This window comes from Sorex fumeus, unplaced genomic scaffold (genome assembly GCF_029834395.1).
Source record: "Sorex fumeus unplaced genomic scaffold, SorFum_2.1 ptg000061l, whole genome shotgun sequence".
NCBI lineage: Eukaryota > Metazoa > Chordata > Mammalia > Eulipotyphla > Soricidae > Sorex > Sorex fumeus.
The window spans coordinates 26,132,558-26,154,641 of NW_026606118.1; the positions used below are offsets into that span (position 1 = coordinate 26,132,558).

The 22,084-nt window shown below is 39.0% G+C and overlaps 1 pseudogene; it reads left to right on the plus strand.

Annotated features, from left to right (window-relative positions):
• Positions 1-5,896: 5,896 nt before the first annotated feature.
• LOC130034372 (ubiquitin-40S ribosomal protein S27a-like) lies at positions 5,897-6,359 on the plus strand (annotated as a pseudogene).
• Positions 6,360-22,084: the final 15,725 nt, after the last annotated feature.

Consider the following 22,084-nt stretch of genomic DNA (forward strand, 5'->3'; position numbering starts at 1 on the left):
AGGATAATTTAATTTCCAATTATCTTGTCTACTCTTGTTTCTACCTATATTTACATAGCATCGATTCTAAGGAATAATGTCTTACTCGGCTCCTCTCCATATGTTCAGATATATAATGAAGATTTCATTTCTAAAGGGTTCTAATCTTGAAACTCACTTTTATACCAGAAGTCTCACTGATGGATCACATGAACTTGGCCCAGACAATGATCTCCTTGCTGACTTCTAGATAAAAGGCTAATCAGAACTGTCCCATTTATTCATGTGGTTTGGAATCACAGGGGATCCTTGAAATGTATGGATTTTGGGGCTGGAGCAATAGCACGATGGGTAGGGTGTTTACCTTGCACGTGGCTGACCCGAGTTCAATTCCCAGCATTCCATACAGTCCCCTGAGCACAGCTAGGAGTTATTTCTGAGTGCATTAGCCAGGAGTACTTCCTGTGCATCACCAGGTGTGACCCAAAAAGAAAAAGAAAAAAAGAAATGTATTGATTTACATATAAGCCCTAGAAGTCTGTGACATACACTATAAATCAGCATTTTGAATTAGTAGAAGTCCAGGGTGGCTCCTGAGACAGTCACACAACTGGAGTGCGAGACTTGGCACTGTCCAGTAAGCCCATTATGTTCATGTGATTCCTTTCTCATCGGCAAACATACCCAGTGAATAATAGAAACTTTGTTTTATTGTTCAACAAGCACCCCCGCCTCCCTTTCCAAGCAAACCATCTGCCAGCTTTGTTGGGAAAAGGAAAGAAAGGGAAAGAGGTCGAAGAAAGTCAATTTTTTTTTTCATTTGAAAAATGCAGTTTTGGGTAAATTTCAAGTAGAAGTCACTTTGGCAGTGACAAGTCACCTATGTTGTGAATGATTCTGCTGCATTTCCTCAATTTGAAAAAGAGAAAAAAAAATCATTGAAAAAAATAAAACATTCCCACACATTGGTGTGGGAAAACTTACATAAAAGTAGTTTTGTAACTTAAAGAACTCCAGATGGGTTCGATCGTTCTCTCGAATGTAGGAGTCTGCTACGTAAGACAGTGTGCCAACTCTGGTCATGATAGTGCTGTGCTCCCAAGTAACAGAAGATCAGATTGAAAGTAAGTTTTCAGAATTTTCTTGACTGCTGCATCAAAACAACAGGTACTTAAAAAATTGTTTTAATTTTTTAGTTTTGAATACTACAGACAGTGCTACAGTGCAATACAGTTAGTAATGGTTTCTCCTGGACATGATCCCAATACCATACCCATCATGGTTGTACCTGTCTTCCTCCCTGAAGGATCCCAACTCCCCTCCCTCTCAACCCCTACCCCCCAACTTAATGGTGTGGGTCAGTTTCCTTATTATGTTGCCTTTGGATCTTTGTTGCTACCTCACTGTTCATCTTAAAATTCCACACTAGAGCGAGAATGTTCTATATCTGTCCCTTTCTTTCTGAATGACTTAAATCATCATGATAACCTCTAGTTCCACGCATGTTACTGAAAATTTCATAATTCTGTTCTTTATTAGAGCTGCAAAACACTAGATACTTTAATCCCTTCAAGCTCACACTCCCTATTTCTGACTGGGACAAAGTAAAGAAGGTTGAATGATTTCTGAGTGTTTGTTCAAACTATTGCCTCATTTAAAGCCGCTTTTCTAATTATATAACTGCTCTAACATTTTAATTTAGCTGTTTTCTTGCTATGAATCTGTCCTAGGAAAGTAGTAAAATAGAGAGAAATATTTGTGTTTTACAATATTTTTGGAGCATTTATGTAGTGATAAACTTTGGAAACAACTGAAATGTCTATGCTAAGGAATGATTCAACAAATTTTGCTTAAATCATGAAAGGAGTATAGATGTAGTTTTTAAAGTAATGTTTAGCAGCTTTATATTTTCTTTTGCTGCTACAATAATGGCAATATTGAAGTGTGAGTAACTGAAGGATTTGATCATACATAAGCATGTACTCTAGCACCAAGTCACAATCTGACCCTGTTTACCAGACTAAATGACAAGAAGAAATGCAATGACAAATAAATGTCAAAAGCAATTATTTGATCTCAACTATGAACATGAGTATGTTGATAAAAATATAAAAACAAAGCAAATATAGCCAAATGAAAACACAGAGACTTTTTAAGCACTTGGAATTGGGATATGTCCTAATTATTTTATCTCTCATACATATGCTTGCTCTCTCTCTATATATATAGACATATACACATATATACATATATACACACGTGACAATGGAGATACCCATATATGTATATATAGATGTATAATATACTTGTATATATAGGTATATTAGGGGCCACTCCTGTGGTTCTCAGAGATCATAAGAGTCTTACCTAGGAGAATTGGGATGGGAGAGACATGAAATGCTGGGAATAAAAATCAGGGCTTCACACTTATTATAATAACTAATAACTGGAATCAACCTAGGTGTTCAAAGACAGATGAATGGATTATGAAGATTTGGTATACACACAATAGAATACTCTGCAGCTGCAATGAAATTATGCAATTTGCTGCAACCTGGATGGAACTGGAAGATAACATGTTGAGTGAAATAACCCAGAAGATTAAAGACAAATCAGGATGACCTATTTTATCAACGATATATAGAAAACTGGACAAGGGAATGCAGTGAAGTCAAGGGGGGTTGCTTAGATCACCCTTGACCCCAAAGTATAGAAAGGAGAGAACCCTAAAAGGAAATAAATCTAGAGGGAAATATGAAGTAGGAAAGTAATGGGGGGCACGGGTCAAGGTTCTTTGGCACATTGATAATGTGGGAGAGTGGTAGAGCTCCATATTCAAACCATAGAGCCAAGAAACACTGAAAATATGAGATTCAAACTAAAACCACCAAAACTTTCAAATATGCTGATCAAAGACAGAATGGAGAAGGAGGTGCAAGAGAGAATTTGGAAACACAAGTGGAGGGATTGGTGCTAGAACATTGCATGTCTAAAACTAAACTACCATTAACTTTGCAAATCACAGCTTTTTAATTTAAAAGAATTATTTAAATCAGGCTTTCAAACATGCTAGGCATGATGAATTCTACTCCTTGAGGCATATCCCTGGCTAAACACTTGGGGGATAGGGGGATGCTATAACCTCACACCTGCAAGGCAAATTCCTTTATGATAAGCTGTATCCTGACCCTTCAAGCCCCCTTAAAAAAAGTGATGTGCTTTCCAATTTCTCTACAATGTATACATATTACACTAACGGCCAGGAAAAAAATTTATATTAAAATTTAACAGTATTATCTGGAACAACGATACCATGAGCAAATGAAATGCTTCTCCAGTGTCAGAAACTCAAATAATTGTTGACAATTAGCAGCACCTACTTCCTAGAGGTACATAAATGTCTCCCAGCTTCCTGTCTGCCTCTTATAAAACTGGGTTGGCTATAGCTTTGGGTGCTTCTATAGCCAGCAAAACAGAAAATTATTAACAATAGGAAATTTCTAGCTGCCTCAGTGATTACCCAAAGTAGTTATTTACTTATAAATATCTGACTAACTAGATACTAAGTGCTGTGTTAGGGACTGGGGAAATAAGATAGAATAAGTAATGCAGAGTTTATTGTCTAATAGGAGAGGGAATTTGAAGCGAATAATCATTTAACCTGAAGCGAGAAAGATTAGTAGGTGTTAGCAAAGCCAATTAAGAGCAAGTTAGAAAGCAAAAGAAAAAAAATTAAAAAGCTCAGCCAGGCAATGGGGCATTGTACATCCTGGGAGGCAAGATGATGAGTATCAAGGATTCTCTGATATTTAGTTCTCCTTCCTTTGACTACCCATAGAGGATTCTACTGCTCAGAGTCTGTTTCCAATAGTGCATATTCATGAGCCAAATTCCATTTGCTTGAATGGGAGCAGAAGCAGCATGAAACGCTTCCACATCGAGGCAATCTCTCTCTCCTCCCCTAACTTTAGCTGCTGTTCCAGAGGATATAGGTGAAAAGATCAGTCCTCACTCACTGAATTGACACCTGAGTAACAGTTGCCCTGGAGACTTGCCTGGACCTGTGGAAAGGTTTGCATGGACAAGAAAATAAATCTTAGATCCAAGGATAATTCTGTTTTAGTATGGAGGCTGAGGTCACAAGTTCAATCCCCAGAACTGTCCCATGTGCCTGCTATGATGCCTGGAGTTACAACAAAAGTGCACACTCCCCACTGCAACACAACCACCTGTTCACAAGCACTGCCACCATGGGATCCCCTTCCCCCCACCCTACCCCCACCCTACCACACACTGTGAGCACCAAAATGAATTATGCAACCTGCTGGTCACTGCAGCAACAGAAGGGAAAGAGAAAGGGAAAATGTAAGTCTATTTTAAATATTAAATAAAAGACTTTACTAAAAACATCTTTGTTGTGTTTAGCTGTAAAGAATATGGAGCGATTTGGGGGTTGAAGCAATAGTACAGTGGGTAGGACATTTGACTTGCACACAATTAGCCTGGGTTCAATCTCTGGCAACCCATATGGTTCCCTGAGCTTGCTAGCAGTGATTCCTGAATGCAGAGCCAGGAGTAAGCCTGACTGAGCGTGACCCAAAAACCAAATAAATAAATAAACAATTTATTGCAAAAGAATATGGAGTGATTCATTTAAAAGGAATGTGGAGTTCTTTATCTTTTTTAAAAAAAAATGTGATTTACTTGAAGTCTAATAAACTAGTGAATTTAAAGACCAAACTAACATAAACGATGACTTTAAAGACCAAAATGATTTGATAGAATCAGGTAGTTGTACCCTGTTTGGTAGCAGGGAGGTACATGTAGAAACTTGAATGTTGATGACATCAGTTCTGGCTGATCTCATTATAACAGGTTCCCCGCGAAGACGCATTCCCCAACATCTACATGCTCTCGCCCTCCCATTCTCAGTTTTCTCCTGACATACATCTCCACCAAGCTTTTCCCACCCCATCTATTTCATTTCTTGTCAGTCCTGCTCCAGTTGTAGTTATGCGTCAGTCTATTTCACAACAGACTGTCACCAGGCCTGCACTGCTTGCTCCCACAACTCTACCTCCGAAGACTTCTCTAATCAGCACAAAACTTGCATTTCAATACCCAGCATGAGGTTTCTTTTCTTCTCTTCTCTGAAACCCTGTCATCAAGTCTATTTGCCAAACACAAAATAAACAACATAAAGAGAAGTCACAGAAAAGGATCACATTGCAACACTGTCAACCCTTCTCAGAGAGTACAATGGAGAGCATTTGTAGCATTCCACACAATTGGGCATTGTCAGAACTGCAGATTACAGTCTGCTGAGTTTGTTTTCATTATCTAAAAATATAAAATATAATACAAAATATAATTCACTATTACTATCACTATCCTCCTGTTGTTCATCGATTTGCTCAAGTGGGCCCAGTGACATTGTGAGACTTGTTACTGTGTTTGGCATATCCAGTACGTCATGGGGAGCTTGCCAGGCTTTGCCATGCGGGCAAGATACTCTCAGTAGCTTGCAGGGCTCTCTGAGAGGGGCGGAGGAATTGAACTTGGGTCGGCCATGTTGGCTGCGTGCAAGACAAATGCCCTACCACTGTGCTATCGCTCCAGCCCACAAAATAGAATTCATTATCTAAAATATCTATAAAATATCTAACATGACACCAGATTTAGCATGTGTTAACAGGCCAGAATCAGAACCAACGTCTCCTTGCTTGCACAAAATGGAGAGTCAGAGGAACTACCCACAATTTGAACTTTCAAATGTCTTAGCACTTGTATAATAAAAAGTACTAAGTAGTACTCAGTACTTCTTCATCAAACACTCATTTCACTCATGTCAATCTTCATCTGAAGAAATCAGCAAATTGGCTTTCTGAGCCACCATCTGTGATGACCCACCAGTCAGATGCATATTTTTATGAAAATCCTTATAGGGATGACAATTGCTCTCGAGGCATACCACTCAGATAAAACAGAAAATGTAAAGGTCAAGATCCAGGATAAGGAAAAAATCACTCCTAATCAGCAAAGACTGATCTTTGCTGTAAACATCTTGGAGATGGATGTACTTTGACTATGATATCCAAAAGGAATCCCTTCTTTATCTTGTTTTGAGATTTCACGGTGGTGCTGATAAATGAAAGAAGTGTTGCATCACTCCCAAGAAGAATAAACATAAGAGAAAGGAGGTTAAACTGGCTGTCCTGATATATTACAAGGTGAGCCAGAATGGCAAAACCAACCACCTTTGCTGGGAAAGCCCTTCAGGTGAATGTAGTACTGGAGATTGTATGGTCAGTCATTTTGACAAACATTATTTTGGGAAATGTGGTATGATCTATTACTTCAACAAACCAAAAGATAAATAAAAACATGTATGGGCTAATAAAGGACATGAATTCTAACACTAAAAGGAAAAAAAAAAGAAATCAACTAATTTGTTTGAAGATGCCAACTTCTCATTTCTGTTATCTCAAGATCAAACAAGGAAAAATAAAAACTACATTCATTTCTCCTGATGAAATGACATTTCAAAATTAAAATGCTCTCTGTGTTTCTGTATGTTTATAAAGCTGACTTGTTCCTATCATGATAGGTCTCTTTATTTGAAGAAGGACTTCTTCACAATTTGGATGACTCACCATGGTTGAGTTCTGATACTCCTGCCATTGGGCAGAACTCTTGAGTCAAACAACTTTCTGTACAAGCTCAGTTTCTTGGCATGAAGTTCTTGATTGAAGGGGAGGAGATGAATCATATGCTTGGTCTAAAATGTAATGTCATGCACCTTCGAAGTTCTGTGTTATAATTTTTCTAAGAAATCATAACTTACTCATTTATATCTTGAACTTTCTACTCAGACTTGTGTTAGTAAAAATTCTTGGTTTTATAATGCTTCTTTTTTTTTATTTTTGAATTTCATTTTGTAGCTCAGTTTCATGAAAGAAAAAAAACCTTTTTAATTATTTTATTAAATCACTGTGATATACTGTTACAAAGTTAGTTGTTCATGATTAAACTTTAGTCATGCAATGTTCTAACACCCATCCCTTCACCAGTGCATATTCCCCGTCACCAATGTTCCCAGTTTCCTCCAGCCCACCTCCCCCTTCCTGCACCACCCCGATCTTCTAAGCTCTATAGCAAACACTTTTCTTCTCTCTCTCTCTCTCTCTCTCTCTCTCACACACACACACACACACACACACTCACACACACACTCTCTTTTCCATCTCTCTCTCTTTTCCCTCTCTCTCTTATTTTCTTTTTAGGCACTGTGATTTGTAGATATTATGCTTTCTATCTAGCCTCCACTTTATCTTGTTCTGTAATTTTTCATCAACATGATTTGGGATTAATTGGAATGTCAGCCTATCATGATGAACAAATAGAGAGTCCAAAAGTCTGAGTTCATGACAAGAAGTCTCTAGGAGCTTCAGCTAATGGGCATGTGGGCTAAGAAAAGATTTATTCTCTGACCTTAACAAGAAAGATGGATGAATATATGAAATAACAGATTTCAAAATATTGGACTAAGAATACTGATCTTTGAGAAATGAGAAATAAATGTGAATTCTATAACCATTCCTCCTTACAGTCTTGAAAAATCTCCAGGTCATAGCATAGGAAATCAGAAGGAACTAGGTAGAGTCTCTAAGTGAGAAAATATTGCTAGCATTTGGGACAAATCAGGTAGCTAGAATTCACAGGACAGAGTATGGTGATTGTCCATGGAAAGATTTTCACATAAGGATCAGCATTAACAATGGTTGATGCTCACAGGGAAGAAATAGACTAGAGGCATTTTTCTACTGGCAGACTGAAATATCTCATTTCACAAGTTACTTGATTACTTCAGCAGCAAGAATTATTGACCCAATGGACTAAACACTCCAAAAAGAATGCTAAGAAAACAATTTTAAAATGTCATGAAAATGGGCAAAATATGTGCCTGTCTTGCTGGGCACTGTCTCAAATCATTGAGTGCAGTCCTCAATGCGATGTGGTCCTTGACCCTGCAATCAAATGGTGGATCCCCAGCACACAGTAGCAACAACAACTAAAGGGGAAATTTTGTAAAAAAAAAAAAAAAAGACAGAAAAAGGCTGATTCCACTCCCCCTCCCTCCCAAGTAACTTAGCTGCATCCATTACAGTGCTCAAGAATATTTTAAGAATAAACAAGGGGCCAAAAAGAGAGGTCAGTGGGCAAGGCATTATTCACAGTTGACTTCATTTTCAACCCTGATACTTATCCAAGAGTGACCCCTAAGAACAGACCCAGGAATATATCCTGAGCTTAGCTGACTGTGCTCAAAATCCCAGCATACCCCAAGAGAATTTATAAATATATAGCACCAAAGAAAGGGGAAAACTATTATTCCCAGAATCCAATTGCAAATTACAAGAAATGGAAAAAAAATCAAAGCTTAACATAGAGGAAATTCAGTCCACTGAAAATAAAGTGTTAGAAATGGCAGAAAGGAAGTCAAAATTTCCTTATATGATAAAAATTAAGACATGATGGAGCTATACATGCAGCCAACATGGCCAACCCGAGTTTGATTCCTCCACCCCTCTTGGAGAGCCTGGCAAGCTACTGAGAGTATCTCGCAGCTCGGCAAAGCCTGGCTAGCTACCCATGACATATTCAATATGCCAAACACAGTAACAACAAGTCTCATGATGGAGACATTACTGGGCCCGCTCGAGCAAATCGATGAATAACAGGAGGACCGTGACTGTGAATGTAATTTTAGTAATGAGGTGAAAAATGCATCTGATGCAATTAAGAGTAGAGTAGTATCTTACAATAATGTGAATATACTTAATAATACTGTACTAAAGTATATTTCAAAGTGTATAGGTGGTAACAATTTAGGTTTCTGTTTATACTACACTAATTTTTTAAGGATCAGTTTAAAATTACAGAAAATGGGTCAGAGAGAGAGAGAGAGAGAGAGACAGAGAGAACAGGGGTTAAGGAACTACACGGTCCACTGAGCATCACTGGGTACAACCCTGGGATCTCAAGGAATACCAGTTATGGCATTGGAAGCCCCTGAGTACCAATAAACTTTACTAGGTAATCTCAGACACAACAGAGCCCGACCCACACCTCATTCATAAAAATTAAATTGGCTTCTAAAATGGTCAAGAAGTGCTGGGCAGGACCCCTGAGCTTCTAGGAAGATCTCCTCCCCAAACTAGATAACAAAGCATTAGTGAACTTGACGGTATGGCTATATCATTAAACAAAATTAAAAAGAGGAAAGGAAAAATTACTAAAATAATAAAGTATCAGTGAGCTATGAACAACTTGAACTCCACTAAAATACAAGTAATGGAATCTCTGAAGGATCTAATCAATGAACAATGGGAGGACTGTGACCTGACCTGTGACCTGACCAGCTTTACTTAGCTGTCCAAGATAGATTCTCTACCTCCAAGCAGGATACCTATATTTTTGGTGCACATGAGCCATTTACCAAGATAAACCACATTAAAAATATTTTAAACTTGGCTGGAACATTAGCACAGTGGGTAGGGCATTTGCCTTGCATGCAGTAGACCCAGCCAACCCATATTTGATTCCTCCGTCCCTCTCGGAGAGCCCAGCAAGCTACAGAGAGTATCTTACCCACACAGCAAAGCCTGGCAAGCTACCTATGATGTATTCAATATGCCAAACACAGTAACAAGTCTCACAATGGAAACATTACTGTCTCCATTTAGTAATGATTTGCTCGAGCAAATAAATGAACAATAGGAGGACAGTGCTACTTTTAAAATCACTCAACAAATTAAAAGAATTTTAATCATACATAGAACAAGCTCTATTAGAATTTTTAGAAATTAGTGAGTGACCAGTAATTTGTTCTAGGGCACTGGAGTTGTTTCCAGATTTTGGCTATTATGAACAGTGCTGCAATGAACATATAGGTAAAGATGTCATTTCTACTGTGTTTTTGTGTATCCTCAGGATATATTCCCAGAAGTGGTCTTGTGGGGTCTTTGGTACATCTACACAATGGTATACTATGTAGCTGTCAGGAGAGATGAAGTCATGAAGGTAAAGGTAAAGGTAAAGGCCCTCCCATTGATCGTCGATTTGCTTGAGCAGGCCTAGCAACGTCTCCATTGGAGACTTTGTTGTTACTGTGTTTGGCATATCGAATTCGAAGTCATGAAATTTGCTTTTAAACGGATAGACATGGAGAGTATCATGCTAAGTGAAATGAGTCAGAAAGAGAGGGACAGACATAGAAGAACTGCACTTATTTGTGGAGGACAAAACAGCATAACATGAGGCTGACTCCTAAGGATAGTAGATACATAGGACAGGAAGATTGCTCCATAACTGGAAGCATGCCTCATGAGCAAAGGGGAGAAAGCAGCTGGAATGGAGAAGGGATCACTAAGAAAATGATGGCTTGAGGAACCAGTCAGGATGGGAGATGTTTGCTGAAAGTAGATAAAGGACCAAACATGATAACCTCTCAGTGTCTGTATTGCAAACCATAATGTCCAAAAGTAGAGAGAGAGAGTAAGGGGAATATTGTCTGCCGTGGAGGCAGGGGGAGGGTGGGAAAGGGGGGATTTACTGGGGATATTGGTGGTGGGGAATGTGCACTGGTGGAGGGATGGGTGTTTGATCATTCTGTGATTGTAACCCAAACATGAAATGGATTGCAACCCAAATTATCTCACGGTGATTCAATAAAATTAAAAAAAAAAAGAAATTAGTGACTGAAATATGTCTAGAAAATCTTCAAATATTTGGAAACTAAATGACATACTTCTAAATAATCTATGAGTCAAAAAATGAACCAAAAAGGAAACTGGTAAGCATTTTAGAGAGAGAATTTGTTTTAAAAGCATCTATTTCCAAATCTGTGAAATGTGCCTAAAATAGTACTTAGGGGAAATTTGTAGCATTTGAAAGTGAAATTCGAATAAAAGAATCCACCAAAGCAAAGAAAAGAAAGTGAAATTCGAGTAACACAGGAAGAAAATAAAATCAGATTAGAATGTAACAAAACACAACAAAAAAAAAAATAAAGAAAATCAATGAGCCAAATGCGAACTCTTTGAGATATCAATAAAACTGGTAACTCTCTAGCTAGACTAATCAGGAAAAACAGAAACAATCAGAAATTGCTAATATTCACCATGAGAGATGATATCAGTCTCGATTCTACAGAATTAAAAGGATAATAGAGGGATAGCATGACAAATCTGATGCTAATAAATGTTGTTAGATGGAATAGAGAAATTCCTTGAAACACACAAAACTCAAAAAAATAATCTAAATTGCCCTATATCTCTCAAAAAAATGAAAATGGGGCTAAAAATTTTGTCACAGAGTAAATTTCAGGCCCAGATGCTTTTACTAGGAAAAGAAAAATACCATAATACATAAAAGAATGCAGAAAATTAAGAGTAGTTTCTAGCTCATTCAATGAAGCGTGTATTCACCTACATCAATATGAGGCAAAGATCATAAAGAAATACAACAAACCTTGCCTTTTAGGACATAGATGCAAAATTGCTAAACAAATTTTTAGCAGATTGAATCCAAAAGTAAATTAAAATGTGATCATGTTCAAGAAAGGGAGATAATGAGATGATCTTACAAATGGGATAATGATTTAACATTCAAAAGCCAGTGCAACTCACCCAACATATAAATGAAAAGAAGAAAAGAAAAAAAAGGTAATCTAGATACAAAAATAGCATTTCACAATATCCAACTCCCATTCCTCAGAAAATTTCTACCTAGGAAAATTCCTTAGACTGATAAAAGAAAGAAGAACACCTATGCAAAAAAACTTATTTCAAGCACCATACTTAATAATGAAAAATTAGCCAGAGTTATAGCTCAGTTTGTAGGGCACTTTCTTTGCATGTGTGCGGTCCTGGGTTTGATCTCTGAAACTAGAAGGGAAAAAAGAGACAATGGAAGTAAAGTAATGCTTTTACTCTATGATCAAAAATAGGACAAGGATGTTCACTTGTAACACTTTATCAATTATTTTACTAGAAGTTCTAGCCCAGTGCAAAAGGACAAAAGAAAAAGTAAATATTAAGCTTGGGAGCTCTGCTCAGGGTGGGGAGGGAAACTCAACCCACCCTCCTCCAAGGGGCCTCGGTGAGGACAGCCAGGCGTGGAGGCAGGAGACTCTGCGCTGTTCTCTTCCGGGAGCAGGGTGTTTTTTTTTTCTTTTTTCCCCATCCTGAGCAGAGCCCTGGCAGCTGAAGACCTCCGGTTCCAGTCACAGCCATGCTTAAGACCACTCTCCACCCACTAGGACGAGCCTCACGCATGAAGGAACCGGCAGAGGAACCCAGGTGTGCAGGACCCCAGGTGTAGATCTCCAAGCCTACTCTGATCTGTACGGGGCCTCCTCCACCCAGATCCCCCATCTTCCAGTAAGTAGACGTTACACCTAGCAACCGCCTGGTGCTGTGTAATCCCATCAACGGCCAACACCCAAAGACTATAAAACCCTGCTCCTGGAAGCTTGCGGACTCATTCACGAAGTGCGACATCTTATTATCTAGTTCTTACTCTGGAGAACCTGGCAGGCTACCAAAAGTATCCTGCCCAGATGGCAGAGTCTGGCAAACTCCCCGTGGCTTATTCAATATGCCAAAAACCAGTAACAATGATGGGTCTCATTCTCCTGACCCTGAAAGAGCCTCGAGTGGGGCACTTTTTAAAATCTCAGGGCTAGGACAAAGGAGACGTTACTGGGGCCTGCTCGAGGCAATTGATGAACAACAGGATGACAGTGATACAGTGAAACTTGGGAGAAGTTAAACTTTTTGCAGATAGCCTGATTGTCTGTCTGTGTTAAAAATCCTCTGACACAGATCTTTTTTTTCTTTTTGGGTAACACCCAGAGATGCACAGGGGTTACTCCTCGCTCATGCACTCAGGAATTACTCCTGGCAGTACTCATATGGGAGGTTGGGAATCCAACCTGGGTCAGCTGCATGCAAGGCAAACACCCTACCCACTGTGCTATCACTCTGGCACATGACACGGATTTTTTTTTTATTAGTGAAACACCATGAGGTACAGTTGTAGATTTACAATTTTTTGTGCTTGGGTTTCGATTATACAATGATCAAATACCCATCCCTCCACCAGTGCCCATTTTCCACCACCATGGATAATATCCCTCCCACCCCCATCCCCCCCATCCCACCCTGCCTCTGTGGCAGGGCAATCCCTTGATGACACGGATTTTTAAACTATTAGAATTGACAGGTGAGTTTAGCAAGGTTCAGTATCCAAGATCAACATTACAAACATTAATTGATACTAACAGTCAAAAAAAATTTTTTAAGTAATTAAATAGCATCAAAATAACATTAAAAGTATGAAGCAAGGATGTTTACTAAAAGATGTAAAAGATGTTTATGGTGAAAATTACAAAACATTGCTGAGCAATAGAGTAGAATTCCTAAAGATATGTACAAATAATACCATCTTCTCTGGTTAGTAAACTAAAAACTATTCAGATAACAATTCAGCACAATCCCTGTCAAAATCTCAATAGGCATCTTTTTTGGTTGGTTGTTTGGTTTGTATTTGGTGGTTTTTGTTTGTTTGGATATTTTTCTCTTGTCTTTGAGGTAACAGTGATTTGCAAGAGTATACATTGTGTTGGAAGAGTATACATATTTGCAAGAGTATACATTATGTTGGAAGCATGCAGTGTTCTCACACTATGCTCAGCCCCAATGTATCAATATCCTTCCACCACGGTCTATAGCACCTTCCTTACAACCCACCTCAACCCAGTCCCTCTTGGTGACCCCAATTCTTCAATATGTATTTTGTAGAAATTGAAAGGTTGGTTTTGAAAATCAAGTATTAAATTAAAAGGAAATATAAAGTAACTGATTTTTGCTATAGTAAGGACTTTCGTAATAGAACAAAATATTTTTTAAATATACAAAGTGGAGTGGCTAGAGAGATATTACACAGCAGGTAGGGCATTTTCCTTGCATAGGTTTGATCCTTGTCAACCCACATGGTCGCAAAGCCTGCCAGGAGTGACCTCTGAGTACTGGCTGGATATAGCCCCAAAGCTACTACTACTAACAATAAAAAATTACAAAAATAAATCTACACAGTTGAAGGCCTGTCATCTTCACATTTTTGGGGGGGGGGGTCACACCCGGCGATGCACAGGGGTTACTCCTGGCTCTGCACTCAGGAATTATCCCTGGCGGTACTCAGGGGACCATATGGGATGCTGGGAATCGAACCCAGGTCAGCCGCATGCAAGGCAAACGCCCTACCTGCTGTGCTATCGCTCCAGCCCCCACCTCATCTTCACATTTTAAGACTCACTATAGAGTTAAAATAATCAGACTAATACAAGTTTAGCAAAAATATCCATATTATTGGTGTACAGGTAAATACATACATTAGTGAAACAATAGATTACTGAAATTCACCTATAGTCATGTTTTTAAAGAGTTAAGGAATATTTATCTTTGATAGGTACTGTTAAGAAAATGAGAAGCCACAGACTGAGAGAAAATATTTGCAAATCATATGACTGAAAAAAAGAACTAGTGTTCAGATTATATAAAGACCTTCCATAACAACCCTATTTTAAAATGCGCTAAAGACTTGATTGAACAGACTCCTTGCCAAAATGACACAGATGGCAAATAAGCACACATGTATTTGATATTAGTCATTAGGAAAATGCAAATTTAAACCACAGCAAGACACCACCACTTAATGTGGCTAAACGTAAAAGCTTTGACCGTACAAATGTCGGTGAGATTATTGGGGGACCAAGGCTCTCATACACTGACGAACAGTTTGACACTTTCCTTAAGAAGCTATATATATATACTTACCATATGATGCAGTTATTCCATGCCTTGATATTTACTCAAAGAGAAATGAAGCATATGTCCACCCAAAGACATGTAGTAGATGAATGTACATAACAGTTTCATTGGTAATAGCAAAAACCTGGAAATCACTCCAAAGTCCACGTACAAGGAAGAGCATAAATAGCTCGTAGGATAAGCATATAAAGGAATACAGAACAATGAAAGAACAGCTCAGAAGCTGGAAATTCACAATCCCCAGAACCTCCTAAAGTTAGATGGGAAAAACTGGAAATTGGGAATAGAAGCAAGCCTGAATGTCAAGAGTTTGTCCAAAATAACGTTTAAGACATCTCCAAAAGAGCACGATACGGCTGAATCTTCCCAGGCAGACTGGTCCAGCCTGGAAACCCTGGGGCTTTCCCAGAATGGGGAAGGGGAAGATTCCCCTATGTGCCTGAAGACACAGCAGCCCCTTGGTACAACTGACAGCCTCCTGCTGCACAGAAACAGCCACCTCCACAACTGAACTTCACCAAACTGCCAAGCCACCAAATTCCAGATGCACAATTCTTGGACTGCGCAGTTGTGTGACACTTCAAAATTTTATAGCACTGTCAGCCCAGCAGGAACACATCTAATCTGATGGGGAAGTTGCATAGAAACCACCAAGCTCAGTGAGTCTGAACAGTAACACAAGCTCAGCTAGCACCAAGCAGGATAGTAGATGTTCAGACAATGACTTTAGAGACATCATTGCGAGAAAAAGTCATTACCATAAATTGACTCTTATTGATCTAAGTTTTGATAATGCCACTTGCCTTTGTGTGGTAATAAATAATATGAAGTAAATTTATCTATGCCAGCAGGGGGGCAGGTTTGGGATTTGGGTGGGAAACCAGAGATACTGGTAGAAGGAAGGACACAGTGATAGGATTGGTGTTGGAACATTTAATGCCTGAAACTACTATATTATGAACAACTTGGTAAGTCACAGTATTATATTTTTTTTAAATTTTAAATAAAATAACATTTAAAAATTCTTATTTCATTAGGTTGATTGTATTAACAGGTGAAAGTTTGCATCTATAATAAAGGTTAAATATATTCTAGGAAAATATTTAAAGACCTACTTTAGGTACCGTTAGGTGGTAGATGAATGCATTTGCAGCCACTAAAAATGCATCTATTCCTACAAGAAAGAATCTGGCTCTGGGTTGGTCTCATTTGCACTAGTGCAGTTAGTTGTACAAACTCTAGAGGAGGGCCTTAAGCTAGAATTAAAAAAAAAATTGCACCAGGACCAGAGAGATAGTAGAGCATAGATAAGGCACTTCCCTTGTACATGGTTGACCTAGGTTCAATTCCCATCACCTGATTAGCATCCAGAAGTGATCCCTGAGTACAGAGCCAGAAGTAAGCCCTGAGCACTGCTGGGTAGCACTGTGGCACTGTCCTCCCGTTGTTCATCAATTTGCTCCAGCGGGCACCAGTAACGTCTCCATTGTGAGACTTGTTACTGTTTTTGGCATATCGAATACTTCACGAGGAGCTTGCCAGGCTGTGCCTTGCGGGAGTGATAGCATAGCGGGTAGGGTATTTGCCTTGCATGCGGCCGACCCAGGTTTGATTCCTCCATCCCTCTTGGAGAGCCCAGCAAGCTACTGAGAATATCTCGCCCCGACGGCAAAGCCTGGCAAGCTATTTGTGATGTATTCGATATGCCAAAAACAGTAACAACAAGCCTCACAATGAAGACGTTACTGGTGCCTGCTCGAGCAAATTGATGAACAACAGAGAGACAGAGCAATGCTGGGCATGACCCAAATATCAAACCAAACTGAAAAAAAAAACCTAAATAATTTCACCACTAGGATAAAAGTGATGGTACAAAATAGAGAAAGGCTTTGGGAGAAAAATGTGAAACTAAGAAGCTAGAGAGATAGTACAGCAGCTAGGGGATTTGTCTTGCATGCAGCCTATCTAAATTCAATCCCCGGCACTCCTATGATCTTCTGAGCATCTCCAGGAGTGATTCCTGAGCGCAGAGTTAGGAGTAAGCCCTGAGCACTGCAGGGTGCTGACCCGGAAGTGGGAATCCAAGGCAACAGTCACACACAAGTTGATCTTTATCTAAACCCAAGCGTTTTTCTTGTAATCCTGCTTCATAGTATGATGGCTGACCTCACTACCTATTACTCTAGTGACCTTGAAATATAACATCTGTTAAATGCATTTTATTATAAATGACATTAAATTATTTTTTATAACTATTTATCTAACAGAGTGCCAGGAAATATGTTGATAATCTAGCCAACAACCAAAAGAGGTTTTCTTATCTAATGATTCATTTTCTGGCAACGGAGAGTGTGTATTCAAATTAGCAGGAAAGAGACAGCAGGAATTTTTAACTGCCTATATCTGAGTAGGTGGAAGGCAGAAGAGCATTTACATTTAAAATTCCAAACTAACAGGGTTATTCTCTGTAGAAAGCTTGCAGTTCCTTTATTGAGATCAGTTACAAAGGTTTGCAGCGATAATAGTCCCACCTTTTGGAGGCTATTATATCATTCATATTTACATTTATATTGGGAAACAGCCACATAGAACATTCCTTTAGGAACATTTGTAAATATTTAGTTCACTCATTTTCTTTTATAAGCTGATTTAATTACTTTTTATATTAACCAGGTTCAATGGTTCACTTTAATTTATTCTCCTACACAATGGCCATTCCATTCACTGCCAGGCTCTGGTTTACTCTCCCCCCTCCCTGGCTGTTAAAAAAAAAAAAAGGAAAAAACAACCTCCAAAACTTTTTTTGAGAGTATGTTTCTAAATAATAGCCTCACCTGTCTGTTATAGCCTCTAAGATCATAAAATCAATACAAATATTTTTCTTTGGAGACAGATTTCATCATCACCACAGTAAAAGAAACATAAGACCATTTTTGGTGTTGATTTTTTTCCAAGATGAAGATGCCCAGGGAGAGAGCTGTTTGATATGAGATGAGTCACATTTGGCAAAGGTTGAAATGAAATGAAACAGTGAGTTTGATCAATCTGTCCAAGGCTTAAGAATATTCAGACACCTTTTCTGCCCAAGAAAAATCCCCACTGATCTTTTCAGGAACAAAAGTTTCTCTGCAATGACTCCGAATGACTCAGATATAACTTCCTGTATAGATGCCACCAAAGGGATTTCTTTACTTTTAGTAAGACCATTAGCTAGCTTGCCAAATTCTTCAGCATAACAAAATTATAGGCTGTTTTTCTCTTGGGCATGCTGAAATGGTGAAAATTGCCCGGAGAAAATTGAAACCCTTATAATTGATTTTCTTGCTGTTTTCACAAGATCCAAACCTTTCCACGATTAAATTGAAACTTCTCAGGATGGACACAATCGAAACCATGGGGAATACCTCCAGAGCTAAAACATATACTCTAGAGTTCTGCGGACACAAATTTAAATTATGTTTCTAAAATAACACTTTTCTCCTTGTCCTAATGCAAGACCAGTTAATTTAGCTGCTATTCTTTTTATCCTTGGTACCCAGGATTCAAAAATTAAAGTTGGAAAAAAAAATAACCCTACAGGTAAATGTTGGCTGTGAAACAAATGCTCTACACAATAAACTCAAAGCTAAAATAAAAATCTCCCTGCACATTGGTGAACTGCTTAAAAATTTGTTGACAAAAATGGATGGAATACAAGACCTTTAATTTCTTTATAAATATGTATTTATGTATAAATATACATAAAATATCTTTATTTTATCAAGTATAAATTTCTAAGACATACATGAAGAATATAGAACACAATAGGGAAGACCCCCTTCCCCCCCAAAAAAACACAGCCAGAAACCAATTAGATTATCTCTTACACTTCTCATCAGTTTATCATAGTCCTGATCAAGTTTAGTTTATTATAGCACCTGCCATTTCTTTTTTGTTTAATTTTTATTACTGAGACACCATGAGGTACAGTTGTAGACTTACAAATTTTGTGCTTGGGTTTCAATTATACAATGATCAAATACCCATCCCTTCACCAATGCCCATTTCCCACCACCATTAATCCCAGTATCCCTCCCATCCCCCATCCCCATATCCCACCCTGGCTCTGTGACAGGGCATTCCCCTTTGTTCTCTCTCTCCTTTTGGGCACCTGCCATTTCTGAAGGTGGGTACCCCGAAGCCTGTGGCATGGGGTAAGGTTTAGGTAGTCTAAGTTCCACTTACTGCCTGGGCTCGAGCGGGCCCAGTAACGTCTCCATTTTTTGAGACTTGTTGCTACTGTGTTTGGCATATTGAATATGTCATGGGTAGCTTTCTAGGCTTTGCCGTGCGGGCAAGATACTCTCAATAGCTTGCCGGACTCTCCAAGAGGGGCAGAGGAATCAACCCAGCTTAGCCAGGCTGGCTGCACACAAGGCAAACACCCTACCGCTGTGCTATCGCTCCAGCCCTTGGCAGATGAAATAAAAACTTGGAAGGCACTACAGTGATATTTATTGACCAACCAGGGGAAGAGTTAGAGCTTTGGGAGAACTCAGATGGCAAACTCTCCCACCAAGGAGGGAGGGAAAGATCTAGAAGGCTGCTAAAAATAGGGCATGGCTACGAGGCTCAGCACCTGGGCAAGTGGGCAAACAGAGCTGGGCAGACAAAGCTCCCTCTCCTCTAGAGCCTTCAGTGCTAAACTTGTGCAATGGCCTCAGGCTACAAAACAAGGGGGGGTGGGGAGGAGGGAATCACTCACTCCAAGGGAAAGTGCCTGGTCTTGGAGGTGATAGAAGTCTCCAAGCTACCTGGGGAGAAGCCACACATCTGGTGGGGAGCTGGAAAAGGACGAAAGACCCTGTGGTTTGAGCAGATGGAGCACTGCAGAAAAAAGATTTCTGGTCCCCAAACCATCAGAACTCAGCCACTGACTAAACCTCTAGCTGCAAAAGCTTGTCAAGGAGACCTGGAGTTGTATGAAAGGCTGTGACTCGTTACTCCACACTGGAAATCCAGGCAATACAGACTCCAGAGTAAAGCCCTAGAGCACAGATAGTCATGTGGGGCCTGGAGGGCAGGTCTTTGGGATAGAAGAAAGAATGGGTGTGGTCACACAGGAAGAGAGATTTCATACTCAGGCTGGGTCCCCACCTCTACCCAGACAGCTAGAGAGGGAACCCCCTGACACACTGCCTCAAACCTGTCACTGTCACTGTCATTGTCCTGCCATTGTTCATCAAGTTTCTCGAGCAGGCACCAGTAACATCTCCATTGTGAGGCTTGTTACTGTTTTTGGCATATCGAATATGTGAAGTTCTATAAAACAATATAGACTCCAATTCAAGGGTCGTTCATTAGAAAAACAAAGTAAAAACAAAACAAAAAAAAGTTGAAGGCTGAATTCATCTGGAGACAGAACGGATGACAAAGGAAATCATAGAGAAATCAGTTTTAAGGACATGTAAGTTGGGAGTCAATAGACAATAAATTCAAATTAGCTGTCAGATATGGGCTGGGGAAGTAACTCAATGAACTGAACACATGCTGGCCATGTGTGAGATCCAGGTTATGTTCCCCAACCCCTGTGATCACCTGGGCACCTCTGGGAGTTATCCTGGAGCACAGAACCAGAGCAATGTGCAAGCACCACTGGGTGTGGCTCCAAAGTCATAAACAACTTCTGAAACATTACACATATGAAATATCCACACTAATACAGAGCAAATTGGCAATGAAGAAAAAAAAAGGGAAATGTACGTGCAGAGATAGTTTGAAGAAGCAAAATGGGATAATAATGTCCAATTGGGTAACTGGAAAATGTACGAAAATTTCAGATGTTGGCTACGAAAAAACACAATGAATGACCTGAAACCCTCATGGAAAGCTTCACAAACAGCTCAGACTTGCAGCAGGGTAGGGATAAGTAAGATCGAAGATAAAATTCCAGTAATGACTCAGATGGAAGAGGAGAGACAAATAAGGTCTAGGAAAAAAACAAAGAAACTCTTCAGAACTATCAAGCTCCATCAAGAGAGTACACATAAGGACAATGCATGCCAGCAGCGAGAAGGAAGGGAGCAAACTGCCTCCTTAATAACTCAAAACTTCTCAAGGCACCGGAGAGATAGTACAGTGGGTAAAGGTCATTGCCTTGCATGAAGCTAACCAGGGTTCGATCCCTGGCATCTCATATGATGCCCTGAGTCTGTCAGGAGTGATTCCTGAGCATAGATCCAGGACTTATTCCTGACCCCTCTCTTCCCCCCCCCAAATAAAAAATCTGAAAACTTCTCAAACCTACACACACACACAAAAAAAAAACTAAGTCCAGAAATCTAGGAAGCTGAAAGAAAACAGAGATTTCTAAAGAAAAAAGATGTTCTCTGGTCTTTCTGCCTTTTATTTTTTACTGCCATGGCACCCATGTAAAAATCCATAGAATCTCAATAAAAATAAAAATAATTTTTTTAACAAAGTGAACAAAAAGACACGTAGTGTACTTTAAACTCTTATAGTTCTATTTGGATTTCCCTTAAATTTCTCTTACTTCTCTTTCCTCATTCTTACTAAATTGTGTACTTAATAATGTATTAGCATAGAATTATTCATACTATTAATTTTTAATTTATACCTGTAAAAAGAGATGCACAGCTTATGAAAAAATAATTGTTATCAGTGTATTGATTTACAACTTTGTAGAATCTCAGAAATTTAGTAGCTTTTTTCATCTATAAGTGTAGGTGTTATCCCCCACACGATAAATTTTTTTAAATCTCTTGCATAGGTGTGACATAAAGAAACATACTAAGGAAATGACAAATGGCTAAAGTCATTGGAACTAGAGATTTCGTCTATAGAATTGAGCTTATCGATTGGGGGTGAAAGGCTTGGAACACTGATGAAGGAAAGTGTGTACTATTGTGATGGATGTGGTGTTACAATGATGTCTACATAAAAAATATAATGAACAATACTGTATATCCCCATACCTGGATAAAAATGGTAAAAAAATTATCATTTTTGAAAAACAAAAACAAAAGAAGAAAGGGAATGGAAATTGGCAAATGAAAGTAAATCCTTAGACTTTGACAGCATAACTGAGATTACGTGAGGAGAGGATTTGGAGTAAAGGGTTGGAGCAAAAATACTACTGTAAGAAATAAAATAAACCAAAAAATTTGTGGCAAAATGGGGGATGGGAGAACAAAAACAACTTTACAGGCTCA